This window comes from Megachile rotundata, chromosome 1, assembly GCF_050947335.1.
Source record: "Megachile rotundata isolate GNS110a chromosome 1, iyMegRotu1, whole genome shotgun sequence".
NCBI lineage: Eukaryota > Metazoa > Arthropoda > Insecta > Hymenoptera > Megachilidae > Megachile > Megachile rotundata.
In genome coordinates this window covers 22,166,950-22,181,740 of record NC_134983.1, presented here as the reverse complement: position 1 = coordinate 22,181,740, position 14,791 = coordinate 22,166,950, and the positions used below count along the sequence as shown (strand labels likewise).

Below are 14,791 nucleotides of genomic sequence, written 5' to 3'. Positions count from 1 at the left end.
AAATCCCCACATCCCCAAATCCCCACATCCCCAAATCCCCACATCCCCAAATCCCCACATCCCCAAATCCCCACATCCCCAAATCCCCACATCCCCAAATCCCCACATCCCCAAATCCCCACATCCCCAAATCCCCACATCCCCAAATCCCCACATCCCCAAATCCCCACATCCCCAAATTCCCACATCCCCAAATCCCCACATCCCCAAATCCCCACATCCCCAAATCCCCACATACCCAAATCCCCACATACCCAAATCCCCACATCCCCAAATCCCCACATCCCCAAATCCCCACATCCCCAAATCCCCACATACCCAAATCCCCACATACCCAAATCCCCACATCCCCAAATCCCCACATCCCCAAATCCCCACATCCCCAAATCCCCACATCCCCGAATCCCCACATCCCCAAATCCCCACATCCCCGAATCCCCACATCCCCAAATCCCCACATCCCCGAATCCCCACATCCCCAAATCCCCACATACCCAAATCCCCACATCCCCAAATCCCCACATAGCCAAATCCCCACATCCCCAAATCCCCACATCCCCAAATAGCTAAGTTCCCAAATTTCCAGGTCCCCAAATTCCTAAATCTTGAAATTCCTACGTCCCTAATCTCTACATCCCCAAGTCCCCATATCCCCAGATTCCCACATCCCCAAATCCCCACATCCCCAAATCCCCACATCCCCAAATCCCCACATCCCCAAATCCCCACATCCCCAAATCCCCACATCCCCAAATCCCCACATCCCCAAATCCCCACATCCCCAAATTTCTAAACCCCCAAATAGCTAAACTCCCCAACTCCTAACTCCTCAAATTCCTATACCCTCATCCCTACACCCCAAACCCCCACATCTCCCAATAAAAAAATTCGTATTCGCCGAACGTAGAAAAAGAGACAAACCGATATTTATATCTGGCAGTTTAAAAGCTTCTGCATTAACCGTAGTTGTTCGTTTATAGAATGGCGAGATCCCCCGTCACGCAAGACTGCCGTAAGAGAGAGGCTTCGATGCTTTCAAATATTCAAGAAGCGTGAAAACAGTCTCTCGGTTAGCCAATTCCAGAATAGAGCCTGATTTGCAACGATCGAATAAGTCAGCTACGACGCCCGCAGGATCGATGGAAAAGAAAAATTCGTTAACGTTAACTGAGTTTCTTTTCAACGAACCGCTTAATTTAATCGAACACCGTTTTCCACGATCCTATCAACGCCACCGCGGATTCAAATTGACGCGGACTTTTATTACCGAAATATCCATCACGCTCCAGAATAGTCAACTAACTAATCCGATTATCTTAAACTCAATTTATCCACTGCATTTTTCAGACGATTCGACTCATTTCTTTGGGAGAAATCTCGACGTTGCGAGACAGCGATTAACTCGATTTATTGAGTTTAATGATCGCTTACGTTTCTAGTGGAAATGGACTGTAAAAATAAATAAGTAATGGTTTTAGGTAAATTATCTGACAGAATCATTTATTTAGAGAATAGCATACATTGCGACAGCAGCTTCTTAATAGCTTTTGCAAGTGAAAATGAGAAATCTATGATCAGTTATTTTCAAGCTTGATAACTCCTTGTGCTACTTTGAGTCTGACTCGCACTTCACCTGTAACAAACCTTACTTGAATTTTTAATACACTTCTGGTATTCAAATCCAACTATAATTTGCATAGTCAACGATTGCCACATGCAAAAGTAACATAACATTTCAACTTTCTTTACTTGTTTTAACATTGGAGCAGCTAGTTTTATCTGACCTGACAAATGAATTATAGGTTCAGGTATTAAACATGAAACAGATTAATCAAGCTATTCGTTTAAATGTCACAATTAAAGATGTTCTCCTTAGAAAATAATTATTGTAGATAAACTATTATATAAGACACAAAAGATGCAGAAGAGTTAAATAAACCGAAGCTATCTCGTTTGATGCGAGGGTGCAAATGATCGAAGGTCATCCTCTGGCACGCCAGACAGCGAAGGAAGAACGGACAAGGCGAACGTCGATCTTCAAGACAAATATTATTCGGAAAAATTGGATTACCGTTATCGCCGCCCGCCAAACGTCAGGAGCAAAGCCGAACCGAGTTTCGACACGCGTGCATCGCGTTTCGAACGCTTCGCCTTCACCTTCGCAGCCTTCGTTCCTACCTCGAACTCTTCCTATCTCTCTTCTGGCTTTTTATCAATTTTTGCTGTCTCTCATCAAATTTACTACTCTAACCATTTTTTGGTTTCAAGTTTCTAGTTTCAATTTTTTAGATCTAGTATAAACTAGAATGAAAGTGTTTTGAATGAAAGCTGTCCTGAATTATTATTAAAAATGAAGAAATAAATGAATAGATGAATGAATGAATTATTAAAGAGTAATAGTACAGTTAATAAATAAGTGATATTTTACACAGAAAATAATTTCCAAAAGTGCAAATGTACTGCATCTCAAAGGACACTAAGAAAACAATAATTCTGTCGAATTAAAAGGGGACATTTAGTTAAGAAAGTAATAGGAAACCGTGAGAGACAAAAAAAGGGTATGCGAAAGAGTCGAAGATCAAGGCAAGAGGAGATAAGAAGAAAAGGAGATCGAGAACTGGCTGTAATACTCCCTTTGATAAGTTTGCGCACAGCGACGGCCTCGTAATACCAGGGATTAATACACCCCTAAGAGCTTTAGCCCTATACCAGTTTATAGAAAGCTGCAGTGACACACCTGCTGACTTGTACGATCGACGCCTGCACTCCCGTGTCAAAGGGACAGGTCTTAACTTCTTCTGAATAACGGTGTAAATAAATTTCGAATTGAATGTGGTGCGGTTTTGCGCAACAGAGCGGTGGTCATCGGTAATACTTTACTAGGGGAGTTGGAATTTGGGAGATTTGGGATTTAAGAGAGTTGGGGTTTAGGAGAGTTGGGATTTGGGAGAGTTGGGATTTGGGAGATTTGGGATTTGGGAGAGTTGGAATTTGGGAGATTTGGGATTTAAGAGAGTTGGGGTTTGGGAGAGTTGGAATTTGGGAGATTTGGGATTTGGGAGATTTGGGATTTGGGAGAGTTGGGATTTGGGAGATTTGGGATTTGGGAGATTTGGGATTTGGGAGATTTGGGATTTGGGAGATTTGGGATTTGGGAGATTTGGGATTTGGGAGATTTGGGATTTGGGAGTGTTGGAATTTGGGAGATTTGGGATTTTGGGAGAGTTGGGATTTGGGAGATTTGGGATTTGGGAGTGTTGGAATTTGGGAGATTTGGGATTTGGGAGTGTTGGAATTTGGGAGTGTTGGAATTTGGGAGAGTTGGAATTTGGGAGATTTGGAATTTGGGAGATTTGGGATTTGGGAGTGTTGGGATTTGGGAGTGTTGGAATTTGGGAGAGTTGGAATTTGGGAGAGTTGGAATTTGGGAGAGTTGGAATTTGGGAGATTTGGGATTTGGGAGATTTGGGATTTGGGAGTGTTGGAATTTGGGAGAGTTGGAATTTGGGAGAGTTGGAATTTGGAAAAGTTGGAATTTGGGAGATTTGGAGATTTGAAGATTTGAGGAGTTGGAGATTCTCAGATTCCAAAAATTTCAATATTTCAAAACCCAGAAATTTAAAAATACCACAACCAAGCATTAGAACATACAAAACTTTAGAAATCCCAAATTTTGAAAAGTTAAAGACACAAAAATATTTGAAACGATCCTTATCTTCAAACACTGATCATCCAAAAAATTCTGTCCAATTACACAAATGCTCATGCGACAATAAATTGTTTGAACAGTTAATCGTAATATATTCAATCCCGCAGAAAGGTATCATGAATAGGGAACAGACTATAAGTTGGCCAGAATGTGCAGGAGTATATTCAATGCTGGGAGACGCGTTTCCCATTATTTGCAGATGTTGTGGCAGGGACGAAAGCAGCTTGAATATTTCAATTTTGCTGGCAAACAAAAATTTCCGATGCCTGGAACCTGATACTTGTTCAAATTTTATGCTTTTGTTGCCGCTCTTGCTGCTCCCGCGATTTTTAACTTGATCGAAACATTTTCGGAAGAATGGAGCGAAAGCATCATTTGACTGTTATTGTGTACGTATTACGTAAATAAACCCGTAGGATTTCATTCGATCTACGTCATTCTATATTAACACAAATTCGATGCACAGCGGTCTACATTTTTCCATTTAAATTTCAAATTTTCTCGTATTATCGGTGTTACGAATTTCTTTTAATCCCTAAATGCATTTTTGGGTAATTAAGGAAAAATATGGCGAGACATGATTTCAATATTTTTGGTTAGCAATGATACAATTCAGAAAAGTATATATTTCATGTGTGTACTAAAAATATGTTGCACTTATGTAACTTCATATGTGAATGTGTTATGAGGAATTTCTTTCATTTCTTAAATTCATTATTTTTGTAAAATTAAGAAAAATATGATGAGACATGATTTCAATATTTTGTTAGTAAGGATACAATTCAGAAAAGTACATATTTCACATATGTACTAAAAATAACATATGTGTACTTCTGTAACTTCATATGTGAATGTGTTATGAGGAATTTCTTTCAATTCTTAAATTCATTATTTTTGTAAAATTAAGGAAAAATATAAAGAGACATGATTTCAATATTTTGTTAGTAAGGATACAATTCAGAAAAGTACATATTTCACATATGTACTATAAATAACATATGTGTACTTCTGTAACTTCATATGTGAATGTGTTATGAGGAATTTCTTTCAATTCTTAAATTCATTATTTTTGTAAAATTAAGGAAAAATATAATGACACATGATTTCAATGTTTTGTTAATAAGGATACAATTCAGAAAAGTACATATTTCACATATGTACTACAAATAACATATGTGTACTTCTGTAACTTCATATGTGAATGTGTTATGAGGAATTTCTTTTAATTCTTAAATGCATTATTTTTGTAAAATTAAGGAAAAATATAAAGAGACATGATTTCAATATTTTGTTAAAAATATGTCACAAATTGTATACCGCCATCCACATATGACGACACCTTACATTTTTACGTATCCACATAACACCACACATCATCTCTCCAAGCATCCCTCGATTCGTACTCTAGTTTTCCCGTCTGTTGGAAGCTTGCCTTTATCGGATTCGAATTAAGTAGCTTTGACAGTACACGCATACATAAATGAAAAGTAGATCTGTACAGCATTTTATTTACCAAGTATAAATGAAAAGCAATGGATTATGGTATTCTAGCGTTAATAAATCCTTGTCGCGCACCGTGATCGATACACGGTCTCGTCTATGAATATTTAATCCAGGAAGGGTGCTACACCAGGAGTTTATCGCGATGAAATTTTTCCGCGAATTCGTTTTGCGAAGATTTAAAGTCGCGAACGAACTACGATGGTCGCCGGCGCCGCCGGTCCAGGCCGATACATTATTGATTTAACAGAAGAAGTGGAGCAGCGCGTTGTAAGCTATCGTGCATGGAATGTAATCTGCTCCCGACGTAATTCATCGTGCGAGAGTTTACGCGACGGAACGTTTTAATTTCGATGTGAATTCATGGTGAAATATACCATTGTTCTCAAACACGGAAATAAAATATACGTCCATTGTCAATAATATTGTTAACTGGTACTTCCAAAATTTATATTCATACTCTTTCAGAGGAATACTGTTTACTTTAATACGTTAACAGGAACTTTTGGGGTGATTTCGGTTCTCGAAAATGTAGTGATGGGTTTAAGCTAATTTGAGGACTGTTAGGACTCGGAGATGTATTGTGGAGGTATGTTAGAATGTGGACTGTTAGGATTTGGAGACATTAAGGATAGTCAGAAAATGTCAAAAGCATTGGAATTTGGTTATTAAGTTATTAAATTTGATGACGTAGAAATTTAGGGATGGGTAAATCCTAATGCAAGAATACTTGTTCACTTTTTATTTTCCTTTTCATGAAATTTTTACGAATATGTTTGAACCACTTTCCTGATTAAAATGAAACCAAACACGACGTAATACAGAACACATTTATTTGCAATTCTAAGTGTTTCTTTTGCATCAAAGACTTTATTGTAACAACAATTTTAGACTGTCACAATTTTATGGTAAAAATATAAAAGTCGTTAAGAGCAGTTTTTTTAACTTGAAGTTCGAAGTAATCAATATCCCGAAGAAATTTAGGCAACATTCTGGAGTATCCGGCGTTATACACACACGTATGAAGACAGATAGAGGCAAGTCAAGTACAAATGCAGAACAAGTGCATTTCACGGGCCACGGTATTTCAGAAATTTCCCGATAGCATCCCTCTCGATCGACGTTCCTTTACCACCCTCTTTCTTCGTTCCGCAGAAACTCGGGCCAGCCGTTTTCAAGCGTATCCGGTATCCAGGTCTCCAGCATTCGAGGTGGGAGGATTTCCACGGTTCTTCGCGTCGGCCGGCCTAGACGTATTTACGAAGAAAAAGGGAAACCCGGTCGATCTCTGGCTTTGTGTTTTCTTGGATAGACCGGTTACCGAGTCCACCGAGACAATAACCATCCCTCTTTTCTCGTGCGCTGAATTATGAATGCCGATTCCACTGAATACCATTCAGCCAATGGGATTCGTTAGAATCGCCGGTGCCGGAGCTTTTCTTGCGATTCGACACATAATTGCGATTACCCGACTCGCTAGTCTGTTCGTTTAACTATGAATGCCAACAGCTACGTTGTATGGACCAAAAGGGGTTCTATCGAAAGGAACTACGATCAATTGTATACCTTTTTATTTTCCGCTATTGTTTCGACGCTATTGCTCTCTCAAACTAATTCTTAACCACTTTCCTTCGCCACGTTACAATTTTATATTGCCCCTATACGTCTTTATATCTTCAAGCTTTTTCTCATTCATTCGTATGTGTTCATGTGGTGTTGATAAGTTAACAGAATGTGGTGTTAATAAATTGTTAAGACTGTATAAATACCAGATGGACCAACTGTAAATTTAAACAGTTAGATATAAAAATATATGTATAAAATTTGAGGAAGACATTTTATATTTCGTTTATGTTAAATTTATTATTTCCTTCGTGCAAGTAAAATAATATATTTTTGTAACAATGTTGTAACTGTAAGATTAAGTCATCGACTTTCATTTATATTTCGTATATGTTAAATTTAATATGAGACTCCTTCATGAAAGTAAAATAATATATTTTTGTAACAATGTTGTAACTGTAAGGTTAAGTTCGATTTATGTATATATTTCGTATATGTTAAATTTAATATGAGACTCCTTCATGAAAGTAAAATAATATATTCTTGTAACAATGTTGTAACTGTAAGGTTAAGTTCGATTTGCGTTTATATTTCATACATGTTAAATTTAATATGAGACTCCTTCATGAAAGTAAAATAATATATTTTTGTAACAATGTTGTAACTGTAAGGTTAAGTTCCATTTACGTTTACATTTCATACATGTTAAATTTAATATGAGACTCCTTCATGAAAGTAAAATAATATATTTTTGTAACAATGTTGTAACTGTAAGTTTAAGTTCCATTTACGTTTATATTTCATACATGTTAAATTTGATATAACACTCCTTCGTGAAAGTAAAATAATATATTTTTGTAACAATGTTGTAACTGTAAGGTTAAGTTCCATTTACGTTTATATTTCATACATGTTAAATTTGATATAACACTCCTTCATGAAAGTAAAATAATATATATTTGTAACGATAGTGTAACGATAAGGTCATGGACTGTAGCAGAACAATATTCTTTCCTCGATCCCTTTCACGGAACAACCACCATAGGGTAATTCGAGACAATATCAGTGTAATCGACCTCGTTAGTCGGTATACATTGATGTGCAATGGTGTGCGTTTCGCGTGAGTGGCACGCGAATAGCGTGCATCGTCACGGAGTTCGCGCTCGAGTCACGCGTCCGATCCTTTCGCATACATCTGCATTCGAAAGAGATTCGTATGTATCTTGCTCGTGACAATTGTGCCGTGTCCCCTAAACGCGAGACAACCGTTTCTCTACCCTCGTGATTACCGGGCGGAAATTAAAAATTCAAAAGCCGGCTAGGGTGAAACCGGAGGGACGCCACTCGTAATGAAGAGCCGCGTAAACGGTGCAAGACGTTTCAAACGTTTCGAATACGGTTCGGATACAAATTATTGAGCAGACTACTTACAAACCATTAACTTACCCTCTTTCGTTCTTCTTCGGAGAAATATATAAGTCTTTAAGAAACAGTTCGGTCGATCAAATATCGTTTGATTGTTGTCGTTTTTAAATATCATGAAAATTGATTCACGTGAACAACTTGCTATCACTACCTAAGTAATAATTTCCTTAAAAATATGTACAATAATCCTAACTAATAGTAATCTAATGCAATCGCAGTATAACTACATACAAATTGTCGCTTCAAATCCGGAAATTAATATCCGTAATCCAAAAGTAAACATACGCAGTCCAAATTATACCGCTGATTCATCTACTGGCACAGAAACGAGCTCCATAACAGAAATTACATTACGAAGGCAGAAAAAAAATACAAAAGGTTCCTATTGTACCAATTACAAGGTTCAGCAAGGAAAAAGCGGTCTCACGTTCCTTTTAACCAGCATCACCACCAAGAAGGGAGGTGAAACACAAGAGGGATTTTCAAGTCGGACGAGCCCGCGATATAATCGACCCGGTCTTAGAAGCTTCAAAGCACACTATTGCGTGTGCACACACGCGTGCGTCCGTGTGTGGGTCTCAGGTACGCCCTAGTGCAGGTTTCACGCTCGAACGACCACGTGAACGAACGTTTGTAACGCGCCAGGTAAAACGTGAACAGGAGTAGAAGAGCAGGTAACCTGTGCCTGACAGGTATGCGACCGAGCTTCGTGCGCTCTTTCCAGCTACGTTTTACGCGATCGTCCTACCAATTTCTACCTTGGCCCCTTGCGAGCGACACGCAAAAATAAATAAAAGTCCGGGGCAAAGAGTGCCGCGGAAAAATTGCGGAGCACGGTGCTAGAACTCGGGGAACAAATGATAAAACGAAACGCGAAATCCTGGATTATTGTTTGGAGGATGGAATTTTTTTTTTGGTGCGAAATTCGGAAATTTTTGGATTTGGAGATTTGGGGGTGAGTTGGGAGATTTGGGGTGAATTGGGAGATTTGGAGTTGAGGGATTGGGACGTTTGGAAATTTAGAAAATTTTGAACGTAGCGATTTAGAGGTTTGAGGTTTGAGGATTTGAGGTCTTGGGAATTTGGAGATTTAGCGATGGAAGAATTCGGGAATTCAAGGATTCGAGAACCTGGAGATTTGGGAAACTTGAGAAGGGAATTTATGGATTTGGTAATTTGAGAATTTGGGAATTTGGAAATTTAGGAGTTTCAGAACTTCGAAATTTAGATACTTAAGAGTTTGGGAATTTGAAGACATAGGAATTTGGAAATTTAGGTGTCTAGGAGCGTGGACATTTCCGAATTTTGTTTTTCGAGAATTTGGGAATTTAGGAATTTGAGACTTTGCAACCTTGAGAGTTTAAGAGTTTGAAAATTTGTAAATTTGTAAATTCAAGATTGTGGAAAATTAATAACCTCTAAATTCGGCGATCAAGAAGTTTGCTGTAAGAGTATGAAAATTCCATAAATTCGAAAATTAATTTAAAAATTAATAAATGTATACATTCAGAGATGTTAAAATTCAAGGTTCTACTAACTCAACTTAAAAATTGATCAGCAGCTATAATTGATAGCAGCTATATCGTCTTTTAATTTCTGTATTATATAAATTATTCGTATTAATTTCCCTAAAAAAGTATTAATTTCTGTAACTAGTTAAGAAAATTTTCCAGAGCGAAAATGTTCGATGAAGAGGACGTCGAAAGCACGAACCCTGTCTCGTGGATAGACTTCGGGATCTGGCGTTGTTGATCGAACCGTTCGTGCATAGTTCGCGGAGAGGGATTAATTCGACTGCGACTAATTCGAGAATTGCCTGACGACCAAGGCTGACACGGGATCAACCCTCGTGAACCTTCGTCTCTCTGTTTCTCTTTCTCTCTCTCTCCCTCATCGGTTAGCCGGAAGCTGGTCGAGCAACAATCAACTTGCGAATCTCCTGTTACCGCGAAACTCTTGGACAGCTGGTTTGATGTAGTTTATAACTTACGGTGGACTTAACCTTTGTTTCGTTGCTTGAGGTACGGCACGTCACGCCAAGTGTGTGGCAGCTACATGCCATTGCCATCACGTTCTTGGTCGCTTATTGGCTGCTGCAGTCAATAAAATTAAGATCGATACGTTAAGTTGCCTTTGCGTTCCTTAATCGTTAACCTATTAACCTACTATTTTCTTCGGGGGTTACTTCATGTGTTACTTCAAGTGTTTTCCTCAAGTTACATCGTGTGTTTATTGTTAGAAAGTGAAGACTTACTTCATGTGTTACTTCAAGTGTTTTCTTCAAGCTACGTCATGTGTTTATTGTTAGAAAGTGAAGACTTACTTCATGTGTTACTTCAAGTGTTTTCTTTAAGCTACATCATGTGTTTATTGTCAGAAAGTGAAGAGTAAAGGAAGTTAAAGGTTTTGTATCCAAAGATACGTGAGTCTGGAGATAGTAATTAGAAAAGAACTCAAAATTCAATAAGGATGTCGAGACTGATACGTCACATGTAGAGTGTGTCATAAGTGTGACATGACAGAGCAAGGGGTTAAGTAAAATTGAACGAGGTAGATCCAAACGATGTTTCGTCTCTTTAATCGTCTATCTAATTAAGAGTAAAATCGTACTCTTATATAATTGCTGTCATTGTTACTACGAACCATAAATATTCGGTTTGAAGACTTTTTAATAGTGAATCAGTCTACCAACTTTCCTAATATAACCCCCATGTGTTTTCTCCTTAAACCATGAAGACCCCACAGCATTCGTCTGTCTGCAATGTATGTCTACAAGTAACAGACTCGAACATTAAGCTTATATCTGGAGAAAGACACATGTATCGGAAACAAAACAGAAATCCGCGAAGCTATTCAACGCATCCGGTAAAAATTGCTGCGTCAGGAAATACCGTGGCAATCATCCCGGTAATTGCCGTTTGTTCGGAGACAACAGCGTCGAAATAAATAACAATAGAGGACTAAAGCAATCCCGTCTGGTCGTTACGGGTAAACAATGCGAGATATCTTATCCGTACACCGAGTATATAGGATACAAGAGCGGCGGCAACAACAACGGCAGAGGCGGCAGCAACAACAGCGAACGTCGCAGCTCGCAAGGAAACCATTTCCTGCATAAAACAAAAGGCGTGCAACACGATATCCTGTGAGTTTCATACGCTTACGTCTCGTACATATTTCAGGCACGTCCTGCGCTTCGAGATACGGAACCGTATCAGGATGCGCCCGACTCGCTGCATTTTGTTCAACGCAAGCGCGTTTCTTCCTCGACCGTCTCGCTCGCTGCTCTCTCGTATTTACAACGAAACCGCACTGTGCCACGGTTGTTTATAACCCTACCGGAACTTTCGTCTTTTTTTTACTTGGCCTCTTCTTTAATCCCTCAAACGACGCGATTTACAGCTACTTTTTGATGGGTGGATGTTTTGGAAGACTGGTCACATTAAATATAGGCTGGAAGGACTCATAGGTAATCAGCTTTCAGGGGGTTGAGAATTGGAGAACTTGGGAATTCAGGGATTTGAGAATTGGAACACTTGAGGATTTGAGAATATTGTGATTTATACTGGAAACTTGGGAATTTAGAAATTCGAGTATTTGCGAGTTTGGAATTTGCAAAATTTGGGGGAAGGTAATTTAATAGTTTGAGAAGTTGAGAATTTGGCAAATTGGGATTTAGGGAAGTTGGGAATTTGGCAAATTGGGATTTAGGGAAGTTGGGAATTTGAAAAGTTGGGTATTTGGTAAATTGGGATTTAGGGAAGTTGGGAATTTGAGAAGTTGGGATTAAGGGAAGTTGGAATTTAAAGAAGTTGGAAATTTATTAAATTGGGATTTAGAGAAATTGGGAATTTGGGAAGTTGGGAATTTGGCAAATTGGGATTTAGGGAAGTTGGGAATTTGAAAAGTTGGGTATTTGGTAAATTGGGATTTAGGGAAGTTGGGAATTTGAGAAGTTGGGATTAAGGGAAGTTGGGAATTTGAGAAGTTGGGAATTTGGCAAATTGGGATTTAGAGAAGTTGGAAATTTAGTAAATTGGGATTTAGAGAAGTTGGGAATTTGTGAAGTTGGGAATTTGGCAAATTGGAATTTAGGGAAGTTGGGAATTTGAAAAGTTGGGTATTTGGTAAATTGGGATTTAGGGAAGTTGGGAATTTGAGAAGTTGGGAATTTGAGAAGTTGGGAATTTGAGAAGTTGGGAATTTGTGAAGTTGGGAATTTGAGAAGTTGGGAATTTGGCAAATTGGGATTTAGAGAAGTTGGAAATTTAGTAAATTGGGATTTAGAGAAGTTGGGAACTTGAGAAGTTGGGAATTTCGCAAATTGGGATTTAAAGAAGTTAGGAATTTGGCAAATTGGGATTTAGGGAAGTTGGGTATTTTATAAATTGGGTTCTAACAACTTATAGACCTGAGAAACCCTCTGGTACAAATAAAGAACTACAAATTTGAAAATATACACCAGCACTATTGTACAAAATTATTAAAAATATACAATGAACATAAAATTTTGGAACAAAATAAATTTGTAAATTAGAAGAATGTCTCGTTAACGTTAGGAACGTTTTGTAACACCTTACAGAAACATGACAGTCGGAGTGAGCTATCTGTTCCATTAAAAACAGGGTTTGCAAGTTGGCGTTTAAAGCCAGAATAGTTTCGCTTTCATTGTGAGAGAACTGGACGGCCGTTGATAGAAGTACACATTGTCTGCAAAGGGCCGTGTAGCGATGCATTGCCAGCATGCAGCCAGCACTAACGCGCAGTTTCTATTAATATTTCGACTGTTAGCTTCGTGTGTCCGTGAGCCGGTGCACAACTCCGTATCAGGGTCTCCTTTGTATTTTCGAAGTATAACGATCATAATAGGCCTCTCTCGGCCCGCACGGGGAATACAATTGCCCGGGGTGGCCGACTCTATATACGAATGCCATTGATTGTACAAGTGGAGCAACTTGCATTCTCCCAGTGGTAATTGGTCAGGGTGTGCGGGCCCTGTGGCTAGTTGCACACGATGCATCTTGGGTTTATCGACCTCGTCAACCTTCCTAATTTCATCTCTTTTCTATATTCGTATATTATTATTTTGATCGTGGAGATTTTGTAAAGATAGAGGTTCAAGGAACTACGATTCTCGGGTTCTTGGATTCTGAAACTCTCGTTTGTTAGTTTGTTGAATTTTCGAGTTTCTGGGTTGCCAATCGTTAGTTTTCTAAATTCTCAAATTTCTAAATTCTCAGTCGTTAGTTTCCCAAATTTTCAAATTTCTAAATTACCACTCGTTATTTCTTTAACTTCTCAAATTCCTAAATTACTAGTTCATACTACTCTAAATTCTGAAACTTCCCAATTTGTACTTATTACCTTGCCAGTATCTCGACTTTCTAAATTCTCACTCGTCAATTTTCTAAAATTTGAAATTTCTAAATCACCATTCGTTACTTCTTTATATTCTCAAATTCTTAAACTACTATTCGTTGCTTCTTTAAGTCCTCAAACTTCCAATTGATCCATGTTACTGTACCAATTCCTCAACTTCCTAAATTCTAACTATTTGCTACATTAAATTGCAACTCCTTACTTATCTAATATTTTAAATTCTTAAATATTTCAAACCCTTCACTCGTGCCTAAAATAAAATCCTAAAGTTTGTACATCATAAAATTGTAAAATTTCAGAAACCCTTCCAATTTCCAATATCTGTGACAGCTGCAAAACGTATGTATCGAGGTATTAATATTTTTGAGATCGGTAAGTATTTTAGAAGGAATTTACGAGCCTTCGATGGATAGAGATATTTGGCGGAGTACGTGACCAAGGCGAGCGGAAGGTTCGTGTGGCGAGCAATTTTTTTTGTAAGGTATACGGTGTTTGTAAGGTGTACGAGCAAGTAGAGCTGTAACTACCCTAGCCCCGATATCGTATCTTTTATTTTGATAAAGCGTGTGGAAACGGCCGGTCGTATCTCGCGATTTAATCGTGAACTTACTGCACGCTCTCCTGCTCGCGAGCTAATAAAATGGAAGCCACAGTTCGTGCCACGACCTCCTGACTTAAAGGAACATTCTAGGCTGGGTGACCAATATTAAGGCCATCTTTAGTCATTTCAATACCTTAACATTTCGTATACAGATATATTCACTGTTCGACAAAACAAAAGTTACTTATTTTGGATTTCTTTATAAACAACTGTAAATGCAGGTCTAAATTCTAACCTCTTTCTTTCAAACTTGTCTTTCAACGTCTTTCAAACTTGTTTAAATATTTTATCATTTTGTTTGTCTTTCGAACTTGTTTAAATATTTTATCATTCCGTTTGTCTGTCGAACTTGTTTAAATATTTTATCATTTCGTTTGTCTTTCAAACTTGTTTAAATATTTTATCATTTCGTTTGTCTTTCAAACTTGTTTAAACATTTTATCATTTTGTTTGTCTTTCAAACTTGTTTAAATATTTTATCATTTCGTTTGTCTTTCAAACTTGTTTAAATATTTTGTCATTTAGTTTGTCTTTCAAACTTGTTTAAATATTTTATCATTTCGTTTGTCTTTCAAAATTGTTTAAATATTTTATCATTTCGTTTGTCTTTCAAA

The 14,791-nt window shown here is 38.0% G+C and overlaps 1 protein-coding gene and 1 long non-coding RNA gene across 5 annotated transcripts in view; one reads left to right on the top strand and one right to left on the bottom strand.

The window, feature by feature from the left end:
- LOC143264984 (uncharacterized) overlaps nucleotides 1-14,791 on the top strand; it is a 436,316-nt gene that overhangs the window by 321,435 nt on the left and 100,090 nt on the right. Inside the window, exon 4 of one of the 2 annotated variants that reach the window (XR_013039021.1) lies at nucleotides 6,365-7,286. The exons of the other annotated variant lie outside the window; for it this stretch is intronic. This is a non-coding gene — a long non-coding RNA (uncharacterized LOC143264984). Of the gene's footprint in view, nucleotides 1-6,364; nucleotides 7,287-14,791 lie in introns of those variants that run through there. 2 annotated transcript variants of the gene reach the window in all.
- LOC100877240 (uncharacterized) overlaps nucleotides 1-14,791 on the bottom strand; it is a 340,218-nt gene that overhangs the window by 289,094 nt on the left and 36,333 nt on the right. The window lies entirely within an intron of this gene.